Raw genomic sequence first — 25,674 nt, 5'->3', positions numbered from 1 at the left:
TTTAATTTTTACGTTCATACTGTGAAAATGAAATACTTATGATAAACAATAATAATTACATGTAACGATCTTGTCATCTACAATGCCAACTCTGTTCTATTAACAGCAGTGGTCTTGAGTTCAGATTGACAGCCAACGCACACGGCACAACTGGTTTCCCCAGCACTGTTTAGGAAGCCCTAAGAAAGAAGAGAGAAGAGGAAAATGTGCAACACGCAAAGCAAAAGCAAAAAGTGAGGTCTGGTAACTTCCAGAGAGCTTTCAATGTCTTGCTCATTCAACACTTGAGTTGTTTGTGTTCACAATAGACGAGGTTCATTGTGTGTGGATAATTAGAGATCAGAGAACACACGGGCCCTGGGCCTCTTCAGATTTTATACACAGTTAGCCCGGTAGCTCCCTCAAAGATGCTTAACCAGCACTCATTCTCTGGTGTAGCTCCATCTTATCAATACCCGCCACTCGTTACTAAATAAACACCTGGACAATGATGGACAGATGTTTCTTCTGATATGTAACTCACAGATAGATTCTCATTCATCTTGGATGGAGTAGAGGTACACACCTAACAACTACTGGAGTTGACGTTGCAAGGGGGATTCACACACTCCCATGTCCCTGAAGCTGGAGAAAAAGCCACAGAACCAACTGCTTGCTCTTTCCTTCTGCTATATCACTGAAGTCATTTGAAAAATCAAATTTCTGTCTTTCCCACACACCCCAAATAGCATGCATTCTAATTTGTGATTAAATTCTGGAGCTAGGCTCATGTGGCCAAAATATTTTCATGTTGCTCACTCTCCCAGGAATACTTTTCCATCCTATCATTAGCAGGAGCATCTGGCTTAAATCTAACCTCCTTTGTGAACCCAACTCTCCAAACACATCACTTCTTACTCCATGTTCCTATAGTTTTCTGTTCATACTTTATACTAGAGGCTACTTCATATTTTCATACTAGCATCATCACACAGCCTGACAGATAGCTCCACCAATGTTTATTTTATAAATAATGGAAGACAGCAGCAAAGATAATTCTATAAATACAAGCAATAATGTGCATACCCAATAAGGAGTGATTTCAGAAGGATATTGATGGTTTATGTCATTTCATGCCCAGATACATACAAGTTTTTTGTTAGTTCTCTTCCCTCTGTGCTAGTTAGGAGTTCTCACAAAGCTATCAGAGTGGCTGTGAAGGACACATTAGCTTTCAAGGCTTCAGGTTCACTTAAGCTGAAGCACACAATAAAAAGTATAAACCAACACAAACACAATTGGCCTGTATTCTTAGGCTGTGGCTTTGAGGTCATTACTTGGCCAATGTTTCTACTTCAATAAGAACGAAGATTGCAAGATGGAAGTCCAGAGAGGGAGTGAATTTAGCTGAGGTTTGGAGAATCACTTAACGAAGCAGACAGTGAAGGAATCAGAAAGATTTTGTTATTGGTATTTGTTTTCTTGCCTTTGGCAAACATTCTAGTAGTAATAATAGCAATGCCATGTCTCCAAAAGAAAGTCATGATTATGGCTCACATTAGTTTGTATTAGCATCCACACACGACAGGTCTCTGCCTGCCAGCGCTCAGACGCTCATAAGCACAGCAGCAGCTGGGGGAAACCTTCTAACTATTTGTTACTTAGTGATACTGCCTCTGGCAGGGTAGAAGCAAGGCTCTCTCAGGGGAAATTGCTGCCGGGACTATTTTAATTTGCAAACCACATTTCTCTGGATGATGATGAGATTGCAAATAACCTAGACAAAACAGACCCCAGTTTAACAAGCTGAAAAAATACAAGCAAGAAAAGCAAACGGAAGTATTTTTCGCCTTTCTCTCTAATGGTATAACTGAAAAATCAACTCTTTCAAAAACATCTTGCAAGAGTCACATCATAGATACTGTAACTGATTTCAAATGGCATCTAACCAGAGTCCCAATCCATCCACTCCAATGTTTAACCTAGAGCCACACAGAACGGAAAGGTAGGTACAAATGTGGATGATATTTAAGCACAATGAAGAAATATACATTTTAAAAGATACTCCAGTTCTAATAGATGCTTCTTATGCTATGGCTCATTTATTGTATCTACTGACTGGAAGATGTAAGAGTGTTGAAATATTTTACCTTTAGAATAATAAACAGTTTATGCATGAATTTTATATGCATATTATGTATGTGTATTATATTCACAAAATGCATGTTCCACCAAAACCAATTAAACCGTAATATGAAGTAGTCACATTTATGAGGATGAAAAACATATCAAGAGACTATTAAGTCCATCTGTCCAAACTTTACGTTGAATAATCTTTGAAATAATATAATTAGAAAATGTGCCTAATTCAAATAAGAAACAAAGTGATATAGAGGATTAGTTATAAAAACCAAATGCTCCTGAATTAAAGCTTTGAGTTACACAGATTTGGCACAACACAACTATACCTTATTTATTATTATAAATAAATAAATAATAAAACTACATGGAATTGAACCTCCAATTTTATTATTGAGAAGTCACTCATTAGCATTCATTTTCAGTGAATTTAAGGAGAAAGATTCAGGCATGAAATAACTGCTGAATACTACTTGGCATTTACTCATGATCATCATGGGGCAAGAGAATAGATGCATCGCCTTCTCTCTGTTTACACCTTGACCACCTGCAGCGAAGTTTGAGAGCCTGCCGTCTGTCCTGGAAACAAGCATTTGATCAATTTTGTCTTGGTCAAGCAGATTGCTTCCCTACTGAGAGGAAACGTTTTCTACAGACACCTGTACAATATTTACATGACTTATCTTAATCAGAAATGCCCTTTCCAATATGGTTGGTTCTTCTCGGCTCGGCTCTGGGAAGAAACATTCCTCAGGTAGGAGCTTCTTCTGCCTTCTCCTATATTTCCTTCTCAGTCCAGGCATATGTTCAGGTGAAAAGGACAATTGCTTAGCTTCTCTTAGTCTCCTCACAGTTATTCAGCTGTTCAAATGCAAAACTCTCCTGTCCTTTTCCCAGCCACCTACACCTATTAATCACAGCTTTCCAACTCATGAGTTGGGGCTTCTTGGAAGATCTCAAAGTTTTCCTCTATTTGATCGAATGACATGGATTTTCTCATTTTCCTTAGCTGATGTTTTACTATGGACATAGAAGATGATATCTATGGATGAAAGAGGAGGAAAAATGGCCGGTGTGTATACGCACATACACATATGTGCATGGTGGGGGACATAAAAATGACTCAGCACAAAATTATGAATGCTGAAATTTTGCTGTCCTGAAATTTCTTACCCTTTTCTGGCATTTTGTGGGCACTGGAGCCCCCATTCTCCTTGGCTATTGGGTCTTATCACATAGTCCCTGTATCTGAGATGGACTTCTTGGGGTGGCAGAACTACAAACTTCAGATAGTCTTTTGTATTTATTTGTTTAGGAATTTTGTTAACAGAAGCAAGAGTTGTGAGGAGATATTTTCACTAGGGTATTTCATCCCTCAAATGTAAAAATCTATTTGTATATGGTTGACTCTGAATGTGGATATATGATGTCTGAGAACAAAGATGTGGTCCAGGGTTTGAATGAACAGAAAGCCAATCTTCCATCCTCTGTGTTTTCTCTTGTATCCCAACAAGTTCAATAGATTAAATCCAATCTAACAAACTTTTACTGAGCCTATAATTCTGTTCCCAAGGTTCCCAATATCAAAGGACTGAAAAGGACTAGGAAGCACTGGTAGGAGCTACCCAGCAGACCTGCAGAGACCTGTAGTAGGTGCAGAGAGTAGAAAGAACTTCAGGCCATTTCCAGATTAGGCAGTCACTTCTCTTCTTAACCTCTGAAGGATTGTGAGTACATAAAGCACCCAGGCTAGACAGGAGCATTAAGTTAAAAATTGCTCCTGGATGACACCAAAGTTAATATAACAGAGGAACAAGAGCACAGGGATGCATATCTGCCACCCAAGCAATTTGGAAACCATTATGAAAGTTTCATGGAGAATGAGACTCTCGGGAATTTGTATGTAAACAGTTCAAAACATAAATATTCCTCATACAGAAAAGAGTAGTGTTAAAAATGGTCCCTCTCTATGAAAATACTACTTTATAAATAAAAGACTGTGGTAGGTCAAAGATAGAGAAAGTATGGACAGTTTGAAGTAATATCTACTTTTGACATAATTTTTCAAATTAGAATCATGTGAAGAAGGTAGAAGTTGTGGGGACGGGGTAGATACAAAACAACAGTAATAGAGAAAATCAACTTACTAACACTTAGTATTTTAAAAAGAAAGATGAGGGGCCAGCCCAATGGTGGAGTGATTAAGTTCACACGTTCTGCTTCAGTGGCCCAGGGTTTGCCAGTTCAGATCCCGGGTGCAGACCTACGCATAGATTGTTAAGCCACGCTGTGGCAGACATCCCACATATAAAGTAGGAGAAGATTGGCAAGGATGTTCACTCAGGGCCAGTCCTCCTCAGCAAAACAGAGGAGGATTGGCAGCAGATGTTAGCTCAGGACTAATCTTCCTCAGAAAAAGAAAGATAAAAGATAAGGAAGTCACGTCAATGAACATTGGAGTCAACTGAGAAACGTCAGCAGCAAAAGGAAGCTCCAAACAATAGTGTGTGGTTAAAGCCAACTGTTGGGGTTCAGTTGGGAGTGTCAGGGGATGAAAAACATTATGTAGAATCCATGCCCTGTTCTCTTCTCCCCGAGAGTTAACCTAATGTCTGGCTTTCGCTTTGCATCAGTCAGGGTTCAACCAGGAGACAGAAACACAAAAGTTACTTTAATCAGGGCCAGCTACACAGACAAGTGACCAATGTGCTAGCGCAGGGTCCCATGCTCAAAAGGGTCTCACATTTGGAATTTAATACTCTGTGGTTGCTGCATTGAAATTCTTAATAATTTTACCTTTGAATTCATGTTTTGCAAATAAAGTCCACTAGGACAATGGAGTATGTTCCAAGAGTTTAGAGCCTCTGCTCACACATGGTCCTTCCTCTTGCTACCTCCCCAGACTGGGTTCTCAGCCACACTCTCCTCCTCACTCTGGTGCCCCAGACCCTGACTGGCTTCCCTCTCCTCATCCCTGCCCAAAGATTGTTTTTAATCTTTACCCCTGGTGTGAGCCTGGGCACAAGAGTAGGAAGGTCAAGGTTGGGTGCATGCATCCCACAGACTCATGGAGCAGGTATGGTAGCAGCCACCTCCTCCCTCGGCTGGCTAACCCTGTCGAGGTGGAGAGAGCCTCTGACCCGCTCCTATCTACATACTGAGTGTATGTGTTTTAAACCTCAGTGCTGAGGTTTAAAGATTCTTGAAGGCTACCCATCTGCTGTGGGTATGGTGGCAAGCCTAGGAGAAAGAGTGTCACCTGGCTTTATTTCTCCAGACTACACATGTGGCCAGGGTGTGCCACATCAGTTCAGCAGCCAGTGAGAGGGGATAGGAAATAGCCATCAGCCCTCATATAGCAGGGCAGGTCCTGGGCTCCTGTGAGAGTCTGCACTTACCTTATGAGTATTCCCAGGCCTGAAAGCCCTCCCTTCACCAACTCTCTGGCTGAAGATGTCCTCTCTTCAACCGTCCAGGCTTCCTGAGTCTCACATTCGTTCCTTCTGGCCAGCTCAAGGCATTCTCCAGAAATGAGCCACAAAATACAAATTGCACCATATTGGAGATTCCATATTGGAATAAATGGTCTATTTATAGTTAAAATTGGCATTGTTCAATATAAAGATGAATGGTAAAATTTATACTGTTTTAAAATTTTAATTTCATTTTTACTTAGAATGACATTGCATAGATAATAAAAAAACACCATGACAAGTTGAGAGAGAGACCAAAGAGGAAAGAAAAAAACTCTTACTATGTACCTTCAATGGCACTTTCTACCCTACTTTTTGAACAACAGGACCTGCATTTTCTTTTTGCACTAGTCCCCAAAATTAGGTAGCTGGTCCTGATTTTAAGAGAGAGAATGTAATATAGAGAATTGTCACGTAGATATTAAAGAATTGAAAAGGCAAAAAAAAAGAAATAAGGTATCATGAAGGGAACAACTGCAGAAAACAGCTACCATCATTACAGAGGGAGGAACATGGGGGAGAGGTTGAGGTTATCAAAATTTAGAAGCTTGGAGGGGAAGCCCCCACTGAACAAAAACTCAGATCTCTGGTAAGTCAGTACTGCTCAACGGGCACTAGACATCACTACTGTTCAGTACAACTTTCTTCAGTGATGGAAATGGGTTTTTCTTTCCACCTGAGACTACTGAGCTCTTGAAATGTGCCTGAGAAAGTGAATTTTTTTGCTGTTGTTGCTGAGGAAGATTCGCCCTGAGCTAACATGTGTGCCAATCTTTCTCTATTTTTTTGTTTGCGGATCACCGCCACAGCATGGCTGATGGCGAGTGGTTGTAGCTCCGCGCCCAGGAACTGAACCTGTGTTGCCAAAGCAGAGGGTGTCAAACTTAACCACTAGGCCACAGAGCTGGCCCCCTGAATTTTTAAATTTTATTTAATTTTAATTTACTTTTAATTTCCACATGCAGCTAGTGGCTACCATATTGGTTAACACAGTGCTAGAGACAGTTCAGAGGAGGAATCCTATGACTCTGGGATGCAGACTTCAGAGGAAGATGCACTGGCCAACTGGTACTAGTGGCTCTAGGGAGCTTAATGAAGATGATTTTGTGAGTGTTGAGAAAGCTAAATAGTGAACCAACAACTGCTGCTGGAGTGAACTGCAGTTGCTGGGGAGAAGCAGCATTGCTGTGGTAATGCTGGCAAGAACAGAGACTAACAGAAATGAACAAGTCTCTTCCTCCTGGAGTTTTCTAGTCTCCCTTTAGCGCCCCCTATTGGGAGTGTCTGAGAAGGCAGTCACTGGGAAAGCAGAATTGAATTTTGTAGAAATGAAGTGTGAATAAGCATCACAAAGCAGGATTTCTTCATGAAATCCTGTACAGCCTCATCCTCAACTCTGAGACTCCTCTCAGACTGCATTTGCTGCCACTTGTGCATTACCAGGCACTGACTTTGCTAACCTCTTAGATGTATCTCTGCTTAGTCCCCAGGATGTGACAAGGTGTGACAAATAAAGAAAACAGAACAAAGCAAAACCGACTAAAGCATGAATGAAGATCTTAGATGTGAAAGAGGAAATGCAATTAGTATGAAGGAGTTTAGCCTGCACTCTGTAAGTTTACTTTTCCATCTCTAACACTTTTTTCCTTAATAATCCAATCCTGATTCCATACCTACAAATACAGTCTTGTAATATTGTAATTGCAGTTTACAATATGCAATTACAGACTTGAATATGGTCATTGGTAAAACCCACAAAGCAAACTAAAAGTTCCTTGGAAAATTCTTAAGTAATTGAAAACCCAGTCCCAGGAATTAGGCCCATATGGTATTGATAAACTCGATTTCCTACACTCATGGAACTTGTGATCTAGTAAGAAATTTAGAAATAAAAATATAAAGAGATTTTAATTAGTAGGGACTTGACACTCTAAAGAGACTAGAACAATATTTTAATTTGTCTACCACCTAATAGATTCAAAGCTAGTCACTTGAAACAAAAAAAAAAGCAGGAGGAGGTTATGTATCTGACCTGAGGATGTGCCTCAGTTCATCTCAATTTTTCCCTGAAGAACAATTAATTTCAAGTTTCCTGAAACTGGTATTTTAACTTCCAAAATGCACTTCAACAGAACCTGCTTATTAAAACCCTGTGAGACGACACTCAAGTTTATTCTACTCCACGCGGTCAGTCTTCTCTGAAATATATATATCTTCTGATCTACAAAAGCTGACTATGTGCACAGTCACATTACCCTTCTTTTCCAAAAAGTATCACAGCACGTGCTGCATCTCAAATGGTTAAATTAAACTCTGTTTCCTGTGTGAGACAGGAGAAGGTAAGCCAGAGCTCACTGGGGAAAAAATTACCCTCCTGAACCACATGTACAACTTCTATTGGTGTTTGTGGAGCTGCACAAACACAAGAGATGAATCTACGCCATGCCATTGCATGAGAAATTAACTTTATTCTAATACAGAAATTCTACCGAGGGTCAAGCAGAATGATGAATTTTTCAGTGCATTTTTTCATAAAAGAATTTCTCCAAAATAGTATTTCATTACACCTTGTTATTATTTCCAAAGATCTTATATAAATTAAAATCTTGGGTTATAAGGGAGATATCAATTAACATAAGAAGCAGTTTAATGGTAATTTAAACAGCTAACTGTTATAATTTTTGCATAATGAAGTGGCCTCTGGGCTTGAAGTCCTAATCACGTCTAATTAATTTAAAGGATGTTACTTTTTATTATCACTGAAATTTCTGACAGGTGATAAAACATTTAGGGTTGCCATCACAAACTTTTTACATCAGCTATACTGTAAGTTGACAAGCCATAGATCATCTTTCTGAAAATGACTATTTAGGTAAAAAAAACCCTCAACTATATTTGCAAAGTTATAACATGGAATGCTATTTTGCCCATGAAAAGGAAAGCAATTCTATTCACTAAAATAATAAAAGAGTTGACATTTTATTTTCATGGTCTCGATAGCTATAATCAACCTTCATAGGGAATAATCGATTTAAATTTCAGAAAATAATCTTTACCTCTTGAGTTCCTATAGTACCTATACTGCCAGAAACATTAATATCCTTTCCATTGGCTGTATACAAAAAAGACTTAATCTTTTGAGCCTCAGATAACAAGTAAGTCTAACTGCAAGCAGATTCACTAAAGGGTTTGTCATTTCTTTAAAACAAAACATTAAAATGTCAGTCCTGTGGCCTAATGGTTAAGGTCAAGGCACTCCACTTCAGTGGCCTGAGTTTGATTCCCGGATGCAGACCTACACCACTTGTCAGTGGCCATGCTGTGGTGGTGACCCGCATACGAAAGAGAGGAAGATTGGCACAGTTGTTAGCTCAGGGCAAATCTTCCTCAGCAAAAAAATTTTTTAAAGTTTTAAAAATCTACCATTAAAAGCATTATCAGTAATGTAAAATAAGGGAAGAAAATTGTTCTTCAGAGACCATAGATTCTATGGTCATAGAAAAACAAAAGCCAAAGCACTGAAAGTAAGTAGAGAAATTTAGAGCAGATACAGGGTAACACGCAATTCAAGCAATGACAGAAAGTAGAAAACTCTAGCCAGCGTGACCCCAAGATCTATATTACAGGGCTTTTTTTTTAAAGGGAAAGGAAAGAATTATTTTAGAAATCCTTGGGAGGGATTTTATGTAAGATAAACATAGTCAAAAAACAGAGTGAGCAGTGAGTAGCTATAATTGAAGGTCAATTTGCATTTGTTAGGATGTGGCATAGGCTGGAAGGAGGAGAGATGAAGAAAGCCTTACACAGAGATAGCACGGCAAAGTAGTTAGGAACATGGACTTGGGCTCTGGCTAGGGGACATTTGGCAGCTTATTCAACCTCTTTGTGTCCTAGCTTCCTGCTCTGTAAGATGTGAATGATGATGGCACCTACTCAGGTGGTTGTTGGGGGATTAAATGAATTAATATATGTAAAGTACTTTAGAACAATGCCAGGCACATAAGAAGTGCTTTATACATGTTTACTGTTAGCATATGTCTTAGGTTAATCCATTTAGTACAGCCCAAGAACCTCTGGGGCTCTCTGCTTGAAACCTGTAGTAAGAAAATGCTCTAAAACTATAGAGACAACAACACTTTCTTAACCTTAAGGTCAAATGTGATCTGTCTAGATTCAGGCTAAGTCTAGTCTGATATCCAAAAGATAATAGAAGCAACTGATTATGGTAACAAAACAAAAACCCTGAAGTGGAAGTTACAAGGCCACAGATCTCCCACTTCGTATTATTGTAAGCTTTAAGAGATAACCAAGAAAACAAGAGCTTTGAAGTCAAAGCAGTTTGAATGCCATTGTCATCACTTCTGGTTTTTTGACCTTGGACAAGGTACTTCACTTTTCTGATATTCAATTTCCTCATCCATAAAACAGGGATGATGATACCTAATTCATATAGCTTTTGCAAATAAATGAAATAAATATATTACATACTTAGCAGAATGCCAGACCTACCAATTATGACATGTTAATTCTATTCTTTTTTTCTCTTTGGAGTCTCAATTTTTTATTTTATTTTTTTGAGGAAGATTAGACCTGAGCTAACATCTGCTGCCAATCCTCCTCTTTTTGCTGAGGAAGACCAGCCCTGAGCTAACAGCCATGGCCGTCTTCCTCTATTTTATATGTGGGACTCCTGTCACAGCACGGCTTGACAAGCTGTGTGTAGGTCTGCACGACGGATCTGAACCGGTGAACCCCGGGCTGCCAAAGTGGAACGTGTGAACTTAACCACTGCACCACTGGGCTGGCCCCAATGAGTCATCATTTTATCATCTGTAAGTTGGAAATGTTAATATCCCATGTAAGATAATATTGGCACTGGTGATTTTTTAAATTTCTTAACTGTATTTCAAGACATTTATTGCTACACAAAATTTTTTTTTTTCATTACTGCTGTTTCTTTGTCCTATAGCTTTTCCAGGGAGTGACTTTTTTTCTTTCTAAGGATTGGCCCTGAGCTAACCTGTTTGCCAATCATTTTTTTAAATTTTTTTCTTCTTCTCCCCAAAGCCCCCCAGTACGTAATTGTATATTCAAGTTGTAGGTTCTTCTAGTTCTGCTGTGTAGGACACCGCCTCAGCATGGCTTGATGAGCAGGGCTAGGTCCCTGACCAGGATCCAAACCAGCAAAACCCTGGGCCGTGGAAGCAGAGGGTGCGAAATTAGGCACTCAGCCACCAGGTCGGCCCCTCAGGGAGTGACATCTAACCCACAAATATGTTGGTATAGCACAAGCCTTCCTGGTAGGATGACCTAAGGGGTAGAAAATTCCAGAAAGCCACTTATGAGAAAAAAACAGTAGCAACCATAAAGGAAAATGGGAAGGAAGAGTCTTTTAGGCTTCACTCAGATCAGGAGACAATAATTTTCTTGTTAAGAATGAAAAGGATATAGCCTTAAAAATGAAAGCCTGTATAGCCGCTCCTACTACAACAGGTTATGTTCCCCAGGAAGAACGTGCAAACGAAGCCATTCAGAATATTCCCAGCTAAATTCCTGCAAAGTGAGAGATTTGTGAAAAGAACAACTAAAAACAGCAACAACATGGGCCGGCCCCGTGGCCGAGTGGTTAAATTCGCGCGCTCCGCTGCGGTGGCCCGGGGCTTCCCTGGTTGGGATCCTGGGCGCGGACATGGTCCCGCTCATCAGGCCTTGCTGGGGCGGCGTCCCACATGCCACAACTGGAAGGACCCACAACTAAAAAAAATACACAACTACGTACCGGGGAACTCTTGGGAGAAAAAGAAAAAATAAAATCTTTAAACAACAACAACAACAACAACAAAACCCCCAACTTGTGTACCAGAAATCTGCTTCTGAACAGTGTGTAGTGGGTCAGGGGAGGGAGTGTCTTCTTCGCCTTTAGAATTGGACTTTGTACAGTTGCATATAAATAAAACCTAGGCTGAGAACATTTTGTAATTAACAGTGGGATAGCATATGCCTCACCTGGGGGCTCCAAAACCCTCTTCAGATCCCCTGGCAGAAAAGTTTACTTAATGGAGGTCCTTTTTCCTACTGACGCCTTAGCGCAAAATAACTCCCAAGATAACACCCCAGATAGCCACTACGCAATACTGGCAAGCTAGTCAAATCCCCTACCAGGGCATGGCCAGACCAGAGGAGACCAAAGTGGAGACTCAAAGTAGACAGTGAGGGTATGACTGAAACCACATCGCTTGAAACTGTCCTTCTCTCCTCCTCTCTAGCTTTATCCACATCCCTGTGTCCTCCCTAACATCTCCAGAGTTGCTAGGTTAGGGAATGCACTACGTGGGTGCTCAGCAGAAGGTGAAAGTAGGCCCTAAAATCAGGCCTAGCATCGTGGCATAAGGCAGCCATGAGTCATGTGGTAAAAGAACTCCCTCTTTCAAATTTACCCAGAAATGCTAATGGACTATTGGCGGCGCTGCCAACCCTGCATTAATTCAGCGTGGCAATGTTTTCCAAATGGACTATTGCAGCAGTCTCCTAAATGAGTGGTTTTCAAAAGTTGCTGCACATAAAAATGATCTTGGAAAGTTTAGAAAATTCCAACGCCCAGGTTACAACCTAGACTGATTAACTCTGAATCTCCAGGGGTGGGATCCAGGCATGAGTAGTTTTTAAGCCTTTCCAGGTGATTCTTACATGCAGAGAAGTTTGAGAACCAGTGTTCTAAATACTTCCTTGCCTCTAATTTAGTATCCTCGTGGCCCATCCTCTTCATCATCCAAGAATAATAGAGCACCTGCAAAATCTCCTTTCAAAAGCTCCTCATTGACCACAGCAGTGCTCTCAAAAGTGTGGGCTGCAGACCAACCAAATAACTTCAACTGCTTCTTAAAATACAGATTCCAGCCTCCGCTTCAGAGTCAGGGATGAGAGCAGTAATTTGTCTTTTTGATAGTCATACCAGGTGATGGTCATGCATCTTAAATTTGAGAACCACTCATCTCCAGAACAAAGGTCAAGTCCCTTAGCATGGCAAAAAGGTGCTCCGTATTACAGGCCTTGCCCAGCTTCCAGATCCTATTTTGTTGAACCTCTTCCACTTTGCCCTCCTCCCGACACCTCATGCTCCAACAATTCCAAATTTATCTCTTAACTTGTTGCCCCCTCCACCTAGAATGTCCTTGGGTAAATCACAACCTCTCTGAGCCTGTTTCCTCATCTGTAAAATGGGGATTTTAACATGCATCCTTGGGGCTGTTTGAAGATTAACTGGAATAATATATTTGAAAATGTCTAGCTCTGGGCCTGGTCCAAAGTAAATGCTTAATACTCATTCACTCACTAATTCCAGGACTTGTAAATTCAGAGTGTCTTGGCAGAGTTGTGCTTAAATAATGCTAAAGAAGTATTGACTGAGAAGCCGCTGCCTGAACCCAGGGATGACAATCCCAGAGTAAGCATATTTGCAATAAAAGTAGGGGGAGAAATTGCCATACTCTTAGGATTTCACAGCCCACCCATCAAATATACTAAAAAATAAAATAATCCCTCAAAAAATGGGATGCCTGATCTCCTTAGCTCCAAGGCAGCTTATTGAAGAGTGAAGTTTTAAGAAGTGAATAAATAAATGCCCATATTAAACAGTAGGTTAAATTCAGTGCCTGGCCTAAAGGTCCTTGCAATCGAAAGGAAACAGCCTACAAAGATGGACACATGCACAAGGAGGAATTTATAAAGTTATTTCTTAAAGCTTTGTTATTTTCTCACTCTATCCGGTATTCTTGACTGATAGATGGAATGAGAAAAATATGACAAAAGGAAATTTGCTCCTGGTCCCTATGCATCCCAGATATTTATTTAGTTTTCATCTGACACTTATTAACACTAATTTGTAATTATGGCTATTGTTTTGTATGCACCAAATAAGTCACTGAGTTTCTTATTAATAATGATGATGATGATGATAGCTGAAAGTTTTGAACATTTGCTAGGTGCTAGGCATTTAGCAAATGCTTTAAATATGCTGTATAATCTACAGAACATCAGAGATGAATATTATTATTTCCATTTTTCAGATGAGAAAAGAAAAACAAAGATAAGCTATTTAACTTGTCTAAGGTTCTTCTGTTATCCCTGCAAATCAAAGATCTGATGTAATGTCTCGTTAGCCCCAAGGCCCAAACTTTTAACTACAACAAAAATCTGTCACTTCTACCAATAATGGTTTCATTATCTCCTTAACAGCAAAACTGGTCTGGGAATAAGCAGCTCCTAGTCAACATGAATAAATCTCTTCCTTAACAAGTGATGACCCAACATAGATCTGTCCACTAGCGTGGTTGGGGATAGTAACTAGCATAACTATGGCTCTTATGTTGGAAGAATCCCAAAAGCCCTCCAACAGCTCATCACATAGTCTGTTCAGGAAAAAGGCAGTTGCCATTACTCCTTTGGGTGTATTCTTACATCGGATAGAGATGTTGGTTTGGAGCTGCTCAAGAGCGGGAGTACATTGCAGCTGGTGGCAGCCTGGTTTAGTCCCTTAAGAGCCAATGAGTAATTATATGTAAAATTTTAAAGTTCTGCAGACCTGTTTATAGCAAGAATATGGAATCTTGCTTATTTTGTCTCGTGTTTTATACGATTTTTCTCTGAGAAGCCCATCCCCATAAAAATGGCCGTAGAACTGGGAAGTTTTTCAAATAAATTAATTTCAAAATGTTTTGTTTACACTTACTGTTTATTCAAGATACGTGCTGGGAAGTACGAGGTGATTATAATATGGCATCTTAAGTAGCTTAAAATTTTGTTTAACAGCAGAGAAATAAATGTTTATACAACTAACCATGCCTAATGCCATGACTTTTATGCTGATGCTCAAGACAATTTCCTATTTTACCAAGAAGAGAACAATTATTTTTTCCCAGAGAAGGAATGCTTAAAATTATTTCTAATAAGAGAGGAACACTTGTAGAACACTCACAGAAGAAATAAAATTTGATTTTATTTTTAAAATATTGGTATGATTGTGTCTAGTGAAGGTGGGGGAAAATACATTCTAGGCAGAGATTAGAACACGTTAGGTTTGTTTTGATGACACAAGGGGTAAAATTAGAAACAATGGGTAGATGCTATAGAATAGGAAGTCACAAAGTATTGGCAACACTATCACTAGCATTCCAGACAGGCATTGATGGTTCTCCACTTGGCAGGAGTGTTGCAGGGAAAACTCAAACATTAGATGTGTACTTGGACAAAATATTTCATGATATTTGCAAACCCAGTATTTATTTTTGGATGCCACACAAAGGAATATGCAAAATCCCAAATTTAAAGGAAGACCCAATTTCATGACCCTTAGACTCAGAATGTAACATAGTAAACTAAACTTGCAGATTTCTCAAATTATCATGCTAAAAAAGAACACATAAATTGTACCCTCAGGGACATGACTTCCCTGGTCCCCTTATCATCCATTTCCTTAATCAAGAGAACAGAAATACTAGCAGCAGAAAAATTGAGAATTCCTCAATTAAGACCAGCTTACATCAAAATAAAAATAAAGCACAAAAACAAAAAGGAAAAGAAAGATATAATTGCATACTAAGTTCCTCCTATCTGACTCTTTTAATTTTCTACCAGATTACTTAAAGTTCACATTATATAAATTTAGACCTTTTTTTCAAGTTTATGTAATACACACGGTACACATGGGGAAAGTCTTTACTTTCTCTTTTGTTATGCTACTTAGTGAAATGCCTACCTTCTCTTATCATTTGCAAGCTTATAATTATTTTAAAAATATACATACTTGATTTAGTATAAGCCTAATTACTCAGCATAATAAGGTTTACATCATTTTAGCAAAGTGAGTATCTTGAATCAATGAGCTTCTAATCTGGACTAATTCTAGAGGATCATATAGGAGAGATACCTATCTAGATGCCTCCACCCTCCATTCCAAATCACAGTGTCGACCTCTGGCTACAGTTTTCACTCTGATTTGTAATATGAATTCTACATTTTTGTAGAAGACTTTTTTAACTACACATTTATAGTCTATCATTTTTATTCATCTTCTCTCCCACTTGTTTTATAATTGCTGAGCTTATTCAAAGTCCTATATATTTTTTTCTCATTTAAACATGAACAATTATATATTCATACTTTAGAAACAACATATCCGTATATAAACCCTATTCTATTATTAAAATCCATAAAAATAAAACATATCCTGTTATATTTATCCCTATTTGAATTACAATTATCTGATTTTTTTATACTGTATATTCTCTCTTGTATGAGAACCATTAAGGACACATGACCTTTCACAGATTCAATTTGCTCCAGTTAACCATAATAATAATATTGATAATTACACAGTATTATTTTACATTCAAATTGTTCACAATTTGACTCATAGAAATCCATTTAAGTTAGCAACTTTGTCCTTTCAGTATCGCCCTGACACTTAAAAACTACCCTTGCTTTTATGCACTTAGCTCCTTTATGAAACCCCACTTAAATGATGATAAAGATATCAGAAGGGCAAAGTCCACAAGAGAAAGAAAAGGGAGAAGTGACGAGAGGTGTTGACAAAAAGTTTGAAGCTGAGAAGTGGATAGATTCAATTTCTTTTAGAAACTAAGTTCGCATTTGTGGAGGGGTGGAGCGGTGGGGAGCCAAGAAGTAAGCCAATTCATGCCACAGAGCCCTGAAACCACAGGACTTAAAGGCACACTCTGTTTCAAAAAGTCATAGGTGGGACTAATAGGCAGATTGGTTGAAATTTTGCATTTGAACTAATTAGAGTCCTAGCTACCCTCATCACCTCACAGAGCAGCGTCACTATCCACCCAGTCCAAGGCAGATGGCTGAAGATTTACTCTATTAACAAGAGGGAGCATGACCCAAAAACTAGAGCTGAGGGAAAGGTCATGAAAACAAAGGGCAAGGTGAATGTTTACATACTGATATGTGAGAACACTAGCTTCTTCTCTCTTTGCTGTAGCCCAGCAGCCATGCTCATAATCCTCAGGCAGAGCATTAGGGGATTCCTCTCTGAGGAAATCAATCTACCTAAGAGGAAAGATCTATAGTAACAGTCCCATAAGTTTATAACGAACACACTGCCTGACATCCTTATATCTGGTTGGCTCCACTGTGTTTCACACTTTAACATGACCTGATATTGATGAATCACCAGACATTTGAGAAAGGGACAAAAACAAACAAATCAAGCAAAGAAAGAAAAGTAGAGGAAATAGAGATCAAAATAAACAGAAGATAACTTCAAAAGAAATAATTGAACTGTCTCAAAGAAAAGGGAAGATATTGCATTCCTGAAACAAGAATAAGAAGTTTTAAAAAAGAAACATTCAGAAAAGCTGAACGAGATTGAAATTTAAAAAAAAGTTATATGAGAAACAACAAGGTTCATAGAAGAGTTGGAAGATAAAGTTGGAGAACTCTCCTAAAAAGTAAAACAAAAACCCAAAGAGATAAGAAAATAAGAAAGAAAGATGTTTTAAAGAGTATCTGAACAATGAGAGCTATTTCATTATTACGAAATTTCAGGACACTAAGGATAAGGACAATGTATAAACTTCTAGTAAGAAAAAACTTTAAAATAATTTCTCATGAGAAACAAATCATACAAAAATTATTGATTAAAATGGCATCAGACATTTTAATAGTGGCACTGGCAACTAGAAGATGATGCAAAAATACCTTCACAATTCCGAGCGAAAGTATTTCTATTCTAGAATTCTCTTCCCATCCAGATTCCCAATCAAATATGAGAGTACAAATAAAAATTTTTACAGATGGTAAAGATTTAATATATGTACTACCTGCCACAGGCACCCTTTTCTGGGAAATTATTGAAGGATGTGCTCCACAAAAACAAGAAGGAAAAAGAAAAGGAATGCACACATAGTGTACTACATGACTTGGTTGTGAGATTACATATATGTATTTATATAAAATAACACTGAATATTGTGTTAACTAAAATTTGATATACATATCATAAGAAGAAAGGGGTAGAGAAAGTGTGACTGGAGTAATGACAAAAGAGTTAAGTCCTAAACTCCCCTAGCAAGAAGTCTAAAATAAGGTCTAAAACTAAAAAAAATCAAGAAACAGTCATGTTAGCATATTATTCAGAAATATTGAGAAAATCCTAAAAGAAGGAGTGAAGAAAGTCAAAATTGGTGACATGTTGGAATAGGAATAAGAGATGGGATGAGCAGTGCAAGTGACGACTGTTTTTCATTAAAAGTTCTTCAGAAAAATTTACTACTTGTTACAAATTTTTAAAAAAATTAACAGTGAAAGAATAGAAAAAAACCCTCTAACCTCATGAAGGCTTTTTACTTAAAATATTTAAATATTTAGCTATATTCACATTAAAGATAAAGAAACGATGTTCACTGTCTCTTTCTCTTTCCTTAACATTGTATTGGAATTTTTATTCAATCCACAAGAAAAGAAAAAGAAATAAATGACACAGAGATTGATAAAGAGGGGAAAATCTTTCATCATTTATAAATGGCATAATTATGTGTGTAGAAATGCAAGAGAAACTCTAGTTAAATAATTGAAATAAATAAGAGTTCATCAAGATTTCTGGATAAAATATCAGGACACTCAGGATTTTTCTGTCTCAGGGCCTTCATTTTTGCTGTTCTCTCTGCCAGGAAGGATATTTGGAGGCTATGCCTCCAAGATATTTGAACAAATTTCTTCTTCACCATATTCATGTTCTTTGCCCTTGTCCCATTATTTTTATTCATAGCATTTATGAATACGCGCTAATTCGAGACATTTTCCCTCACTGGACTGTAAGCTCATATTTATGAGAAACTCTCAAATATTTGTATAAAAGGTATAAGGATCTTATTGTGGCACTGTTTTAAATAGTAAAAGCTTGGAAACAGCTTAGTTGTTCATTCATGGGTTAACTAACAATTAAATTCTGTAATACTCATGTGTTAGAATGTTATTCAATGATCAAATAACTGACATTAATCAATAGAGATCTCAAATCCATAACATTGAGCGGGAAAAAGCAAGTAGTCCAGTATTACGTATGGTATGATACCAATTATATAAATTTAAAAATATATACACAGACAGCTCAATACGTTGTTGACGACTGTATTTGTGGTAAAGGGTAACATCAGGGACTGAATACACACTGTCCTCCAGTGAAAAGAAGGGGAGGGGCCTGAAGAGGGCAGTGTAAAGGCCTTCGACATTATCTCTAAGGTTTTAGTTCTTAAAAATGTTCTGAATCAAATAGGACTAAATGCCAATGTTTATTCATTCTGAGTGGCATGTACACGGGTGTCATATAGTATCCTTTATACCTGTTTGTTTGGCTTGATTTGGTTTGGTTTAGAGGCTTTTCATTTGTTTTTTTGTTTTTATTGATTTGCCTTCAAAATTAAAGGAAAGAGCATAACAAGGGCAGAATCCTATCCTCAGAACATGAAGTGGGAAAAATGTACACAAGGCGAAGAGGTGGACATTAGAAAGGAGAACTGGTTTGGCAGATCAAAACCAGCAGAGTCCTGGACTAAGATATAAATGTTCAAGAACAGTTTTGAGACAAGTTCTGCCACAATTGCAACTCCCTTGTAATTAGAGGAATCTTATCACCTTCCGCTTTATCTCAATCCATCAAAACATGGCAGAATGGAATGTTCTGGACCCTTAGTTTTTAGGAATTGACCTTGAGATCCTGAAGTCATGGTGAACTCTGAAAATCAAATGCAGTTACAAATGGTTTCATGGTTAAAAGCTTGAGTGTTACAGCCGCAGAGGCTGCAGAATGAATCCAAGCTCCGCCACTTCACGGCTGAGCGATTTTGAGATGGCTTTGCCCTCTCTAAACCTCCATTTCATCATGTAATAATAATGTTAGTATTGGAGCTCATCATCATAATATTATTATATAGGGATAATAATATTTTCCACTTTCTAGTATTGTTGTGGAAATTAAATTTGATTCTGCTTTTAAAGCTTCTAGCACAGTGCCTTGTTCAAAAGTAATAGCTCAATAATAGCAGCTATTGTTATTATTTCACTGCATTTAGTGAAACCATTGTCCTTTCTTCTTTCATTGTAACATGGTTGATTTTCACATAATCTGAGAACATGACCAACGTTAAGCAGGCAGTGTTGTTGGAAATACTTCTTGGTCATTTAAATATACCATTAATTTGTGTCTGCTCGTTTGCCCATGTGTGTGAATGGTGGCTTGGAATGTCTGCCGAGAATTCCTATTTCTAGGAAAATCTCCTCATAATCACATATGAGCAATCAATCCATAAGATTACAGAAGGAGCTGCCATGTTGGAACAAGGTGACTCCACCCCGTGGCCACAGCTGACCGGCTGATCAAAACAGAATAAGGTGGAGTGTGGAGAGAAGAGAAGAATGGAGTAGACAATCAGAGAACAGAGAACCCAAATTAGATGAGTTTTGAGTTTCTGACCTCAATTCATTCCTTAAGTTCAATTGCATCCTTATGTTTGAGTTCTATGTGGACCCCCAAATTCTCTATATTAATTCATAATTTTGCTTATGCTACTTGAGTTGAGTTTCTGTTACTTATCACCCAAAAAGTTCTGGTTAATATAATGTGAAGGCAACACAGACAAATATAGCCACTTTTCCACTTGCCCATGGCTGGCAAGTAATAAAGAGATTTGACTCATCACTCAGGAAAAGAGATTTATAAAACTGTAGAACTTATTTGCAAAGCTATATTATGCACACATCTCATCGGTTTAAAAATAATCACCATAAATCTGATGAATTGGAGCTTTAGAAGATTCAGAAAATAACCAACTCGGTGAGTAGGTATGTCTGTAGATCGCCACCTCATCCAATTCTGTTTATTTAGACATCATAAAAGTACTTATAAAATAAAACAGAGTCTTTCTAGGTTGAAAAAAAGGTAACAGAGAAATGACATGACTTGGCCTAACTTCAGTTAAATAATACAAGGAGACAGAATGCAAATGAATATATTTTGTGTGTGGAATAGATATGCTGCTAATTGCGTTCACTTATTATCATAGAAATGACATGTTTTCAGCTTTAGTTATACGCCGCCACAGTTAATAATTGAAACACAAACACATGAAACAGTAATTTAGTGGCAGACTTTGTAATTACAAAAGTATAGTAAGGGTTTGTTTTGTAAACATATGGGAAACTCCTTTGTACATGGTGTAATTAACATAAACATAAAAATATGAGAAAAGCTTAAGGAAATTCTTACTAAAGCAATGGTCAAAATAAAGACATGCAAGTCTCCATGGACCCAAAAGTTTTCAAAACCTCTTGCTTGGGACATATGAACTGATTAAAAGTTCTTAAAAATAGTAGGTATGCTTTGAAATATTCATGCAATATTTATTTTAGAAATAAAGGCTATGATTCTATATGTTGAACAGTACTATAGTGCAATTCTAGACTATTTTTTAGCTTCTGTGATGGATTGGCAATGCAACATGGTGGCAAAGCCAGACTAGTTCAAATTCTTGCTCTGTCATGAATTATTTGATCAAAGCTCTCACTGTCTATGAGCCTTGGTTTTCTTATCAATAAAGATAGGTGACTAGAAAGATTCATTCTCATAATGTATATCTTTAAAAATCTGTTACATTGCTTCCCACAAATATATTAAGTACTGAACAAATAGCAGTTATTGTGGGAGGCAGATGTTTCTTCTGGATACCTGTATTTGTAGGCTAGAGGAAATAGATTGTTTCTGCATAACTAATATATAATTGCAATACACTCATGTACTGAATCCAGATGATTTTCGTTGTACTTGTGATTCAAATAGTCAAGGGGCATATGCTGTAAAATTTAACTCTACTAGGCTCCACGCTAAGCATCTTACAGACCATCTCATTGAATTTTCAAAACGACTCCATCAAATAACCATTATCTTCCCCTATTCTATAGATGAAGAAAATAAGACTCAGAAAAGCTAGATACCTTACTCACATTCAAACATAGCAACTAATGGAGCTGGAACTTGAAACCAGGTAAGCCAAAAATCAAACATTTATAAAAATTGATGCTCTCCTTTTTATGCTAACTTTAATCACTTCAGTAACTTGTTTATGTGTCAGACTATTCAAAAACATAGGTGTATTGTCATGTAAAAGAAGATGAACTGGAGTAATGATAATTGCCCTAAAAAAATAATAAAGGAAAAGAAAAAGAGAGAGATTCAAGAGAATAGCGCAAATCTGAAGATGAAAAAAAAAAAGTAGAACTTAGTATTTGGGGTTGCCTTCTCTGTGGCCCAAAGAATATGGAGAACAATTTTTAAAAAACAAACCTAAGTAGTAGCCCTAAAGTGTCCCAGTTTCATAGTTAGGAAGGTAGAGATGGGACGTAATTCAGGTGGGCCTGCAACTCACTGGTCTGCCTTTGCAAGAGTTAGACTGTGCTGTCCATAGTCCAGCGCATTGATCCCCAGAAGACAAGCCTCGTAAACAACATATGAGTCAAGGTAACACAAGCCTGGGAACCATAAGTGGGTTATCTCAGCATGAGAACACAGAGAAAAGGAAAAGCAACAAGAAAGGTAGATGACTTTTCAGCTCATCCAAACAGAGCACATTATTATTTTTTAACAGAGATGAATATTAGCAAAGGAATATTTGGGGAACTTGAAAAACCCTTCGTTTTCTTTGGTGGGCACATGTGCACATCTTAATGCAAAAAGCACAGAAATCCCTATCTCCCAGCTCTACATTTCCGAACACGCTCAACAAAGGGTGCACTGGGATGAAACATCAGTTAGCTTTTGCTTTCATTGGGAATGTGCTTATTAACTGTTGTTCAAATAGTTTGCAGACATAACAGCCCAGGAAGTGAATGTGGCTTTGTATTTACAAGGTAGTCATTTGTTGTTATTTATAGTTCTTTTAATTTTCACCTTTTTACATTTAAATTTTCTTCCAAAGGTTATGATTAAAATAGGCACTACTTAAGAGAGGAAAAACTCTTTTTAATGTGCTTTTTTATCCATACAGATTTTCAAGCTTCAGAAAGAATCCAGGGGCGCCCAATTTGTTCCTTTGTCAATTTTATGGACATTTATAATTTGTTTTCCAAGAAAAACAATCATGGTATCATTATGCAAAACTAACACACAGCTTCTTTTAACAGAGGTCATCATTCTAAACAGATGTTCTTCCTTTCATCTGTTAGTTAAATTGCAGCAAATAAGAGAAGCAAAGGGAACTAACAGTTATTTAAAGTGTTAACAGTACAAGGCTCTCTGCTGGTTAATAGATGCTCATTTTCATGTGTAATTCTTAAGCTAGTAATGTTGGTACTATTGAGGGTTGCTGCACAGCAGAGTGGTTAAAGGGGTGACTTTAATGTTGCCTACATCTGGGATTGCATCTAAACCCTGCCATTTATCGGCTGCATAACCTTGAACAGGTTGCTTAAACTCTTTGTGTCTCAATTTCACTTCCATATTTTTACAAATAGAGAAAAATACTAGCGTACGTGGTAAAAGCTTACTGTGAAAATTAAATGAAAGAATGTAGGCCGAGCTCTTAACACAGTCCCTAATATCCTTACTATTATTACTTTTCATTTCTCGGAGGGACAAACTGAGGCATAAGAGTCCACCCAGCCAGTGAGTAGGAGAGTGTTATAAGAAACAGGATCTTTTTCACTCCAAAAACTAAGGCTTTTTGCACTATATTGCAATAAGGTAAGTGGCGATTGAATGAGATTTTGTGAAATACAATGGAGAACAGTATTTTTAAGAGTAGAGAGAAGAAACTTTGTCTTTATCCTAGATATTACCATTCCAAGTGCACAATAGTCTCATTGGGATGTTGGTACAAATACCAGAAATTGATTCAAATAGTCATGTCTCTAAAAACACTTGAGTACCTAAAAAAAGACCTGTACCACTGATAAGAATACTCTCTGAAAGAAAGGGAAGAGTCAAAGACCCAAATAACAGTCCCCCCAAGTGCCCGCACATAATATTCATTTCATTCTAAAGGAGGAGAAAATATCTCATCCTTTTCCAACTGAGCATCAGTCATGGAAATAGCTGGTAGTAGTCGCCACTCCCGCAACATGCAAAAGAGGAACTTAAAAATGTAAGTCTTAATGAAGAGGCCAAATCAAGTAAAAGACAGCATTGTCCCTCATGATCTGCATACAATTCATGTCAAAGTAACTTCAGGTGTCTCCTCCTTCTATTCTACCAGCTATTATTAGGGCCAAAAAGCATGCACTGAGGAAAACTGCAAATAGACCATTTGGAATCAGAAGCATTTATGGAAAGCCTGATTTTGCCCATCTATTGTCTAGAGAAAAAGAAAATTTATTTTTTAGAAATGAAATACAACATTGAGAAACCAATCAGATGAAAAATCATCTGGCTATTTTTCAAAATGAGAACTCAACCAGCCCCGTCATATTGCTCTACCTTCAGAGTTCACCTTAGGTCCACACACACCAACAGCACCCTCTACTGTCTAGTAACAACACTGTGAAAATAACATTGGTCACATTTTCTGAAGCCACAAACCATTTACATTTTTCAAATGAAAACATTTTGTCAAACAATGAAATTTGATTATACACATACACTCATATATATGTATACATAATGAAAAATATCAATGAAGCAAAATTGCTGCCAGTTGACAAATAACAACCCATTCCAAAGAGAGAGGTTTCAAAATAAGGAAGAAAGTTAAGGTGGAGGGTAGATGTGGTAGCCAACCTCCAAGATGACCCCCAATGATCCCTGCCTCCTGGTTTTCACCTCCTTGTGTAGTCTCCTCCCACATTGTACCAGGGTTGATCTGTGTGATCAACAGAATAGCAGAAGTGATGGTTTGTCATTTCCAATATTGGATTATAAATGACAGTATGGCTTCCATCTTCTTTGTGAGCTCTCTTGCTCATTCTCTTTCTCTCTCTCCTTCAGATCACTTGATCTGAGGTAAGTCATGTTGTGAGCAGTCCTGTGGAGGGGCCCACTTGGTGAAGAGCTGAAGCCTCGTGCCAAGAGCCACAGGAGCGAGCTTGGAAGGAGATCCTCCAACCCCAGTCAAGCCTTCAGATAGCTGCAGGCCCCACTGACCACTGAACTGCAACCTCATGAGACCCCCTGAGCCAGAAGCATGAGGCTAAGATTCTCAGATTGCTGACCCTCAGAAACTATGTGAGAGAATGAATGTTTGTCATTTTTAAGCTGTTAAGTTTAGGGCTAATTTGTTACACAACAATAGATAGCTAATACAAGAGAGGAAATGTGGACAAACAAGATGATGAGGAGGTGATATTAGGATAATCAAGGTAAGACTGGAGATTGGAAGAATTATTTATTTCCTCTTTCACTTTTATGTTTTTCTTCTCTGGGTTTTGCCAATAACCTCCCCCTGTACATTATATATTCTGATCTCAATGACAACGTTTTCAGCAATTGCTTTCTGACATGGCCTTTCATTACACTGGGACAAACAACTGTAAACATTAATGATGAGAGCGTTATTTATCAAAGAGAAGAAGAGATTTGAGAGGTGTGTGTGTGTGTTTGAGTATATGTGTATATATACACATTTTTACTCATACATATATGTATACGCAGACACATGTGTGTTCATGTCCTTCTCAAGTTTAGAAATGTAAAATAAAATCAGTTTCACAAACACAAAACCTTACTAGAAATTCCTCCGTAGAACCTTAGCAAACTTTAATCGAGCACAATTAGAAATCCCTGCTTAAACATACATTTCGGGGCTGGCCCCGTGGCCGAGTGGTTAAGTTCGCGCACTCCGCAGCAGGCGGCCCAGTGTTTCGTTGGTTCGAATCCTGGGCGCGGACATGGCACTGCTCATCAGACCACGCTGAGGCAGCGTCTCACATGCCACAACTAGAAGAACCCACAACGAAGAATACACAACTATGTACCGGGGGACTTTGGGGAGAAAAAGGAAAAAATAAAATCTTTAAAAAAAAAAAAAAACATACATTTCATCTCTGTGAAATGTAAATTTCTTGTATGATTTGAAGGC

This window comes from Equus asinus, chromosome 12 (assembly GCF_041296235.1).
Source record: "Equus asinus isolate D_3611 breed Donkey chromosome 12, EquAss-T2T_v2, whole genome shotgun sequence".
Lineage (NCBI taxonomy): Eukaryota > Metazoa > Chordata > Mammalia > Perissodactyla > Equidae > Equus > Equus asinus.
Note: the sequence above shows the minus strand (reverse complement) of the source record.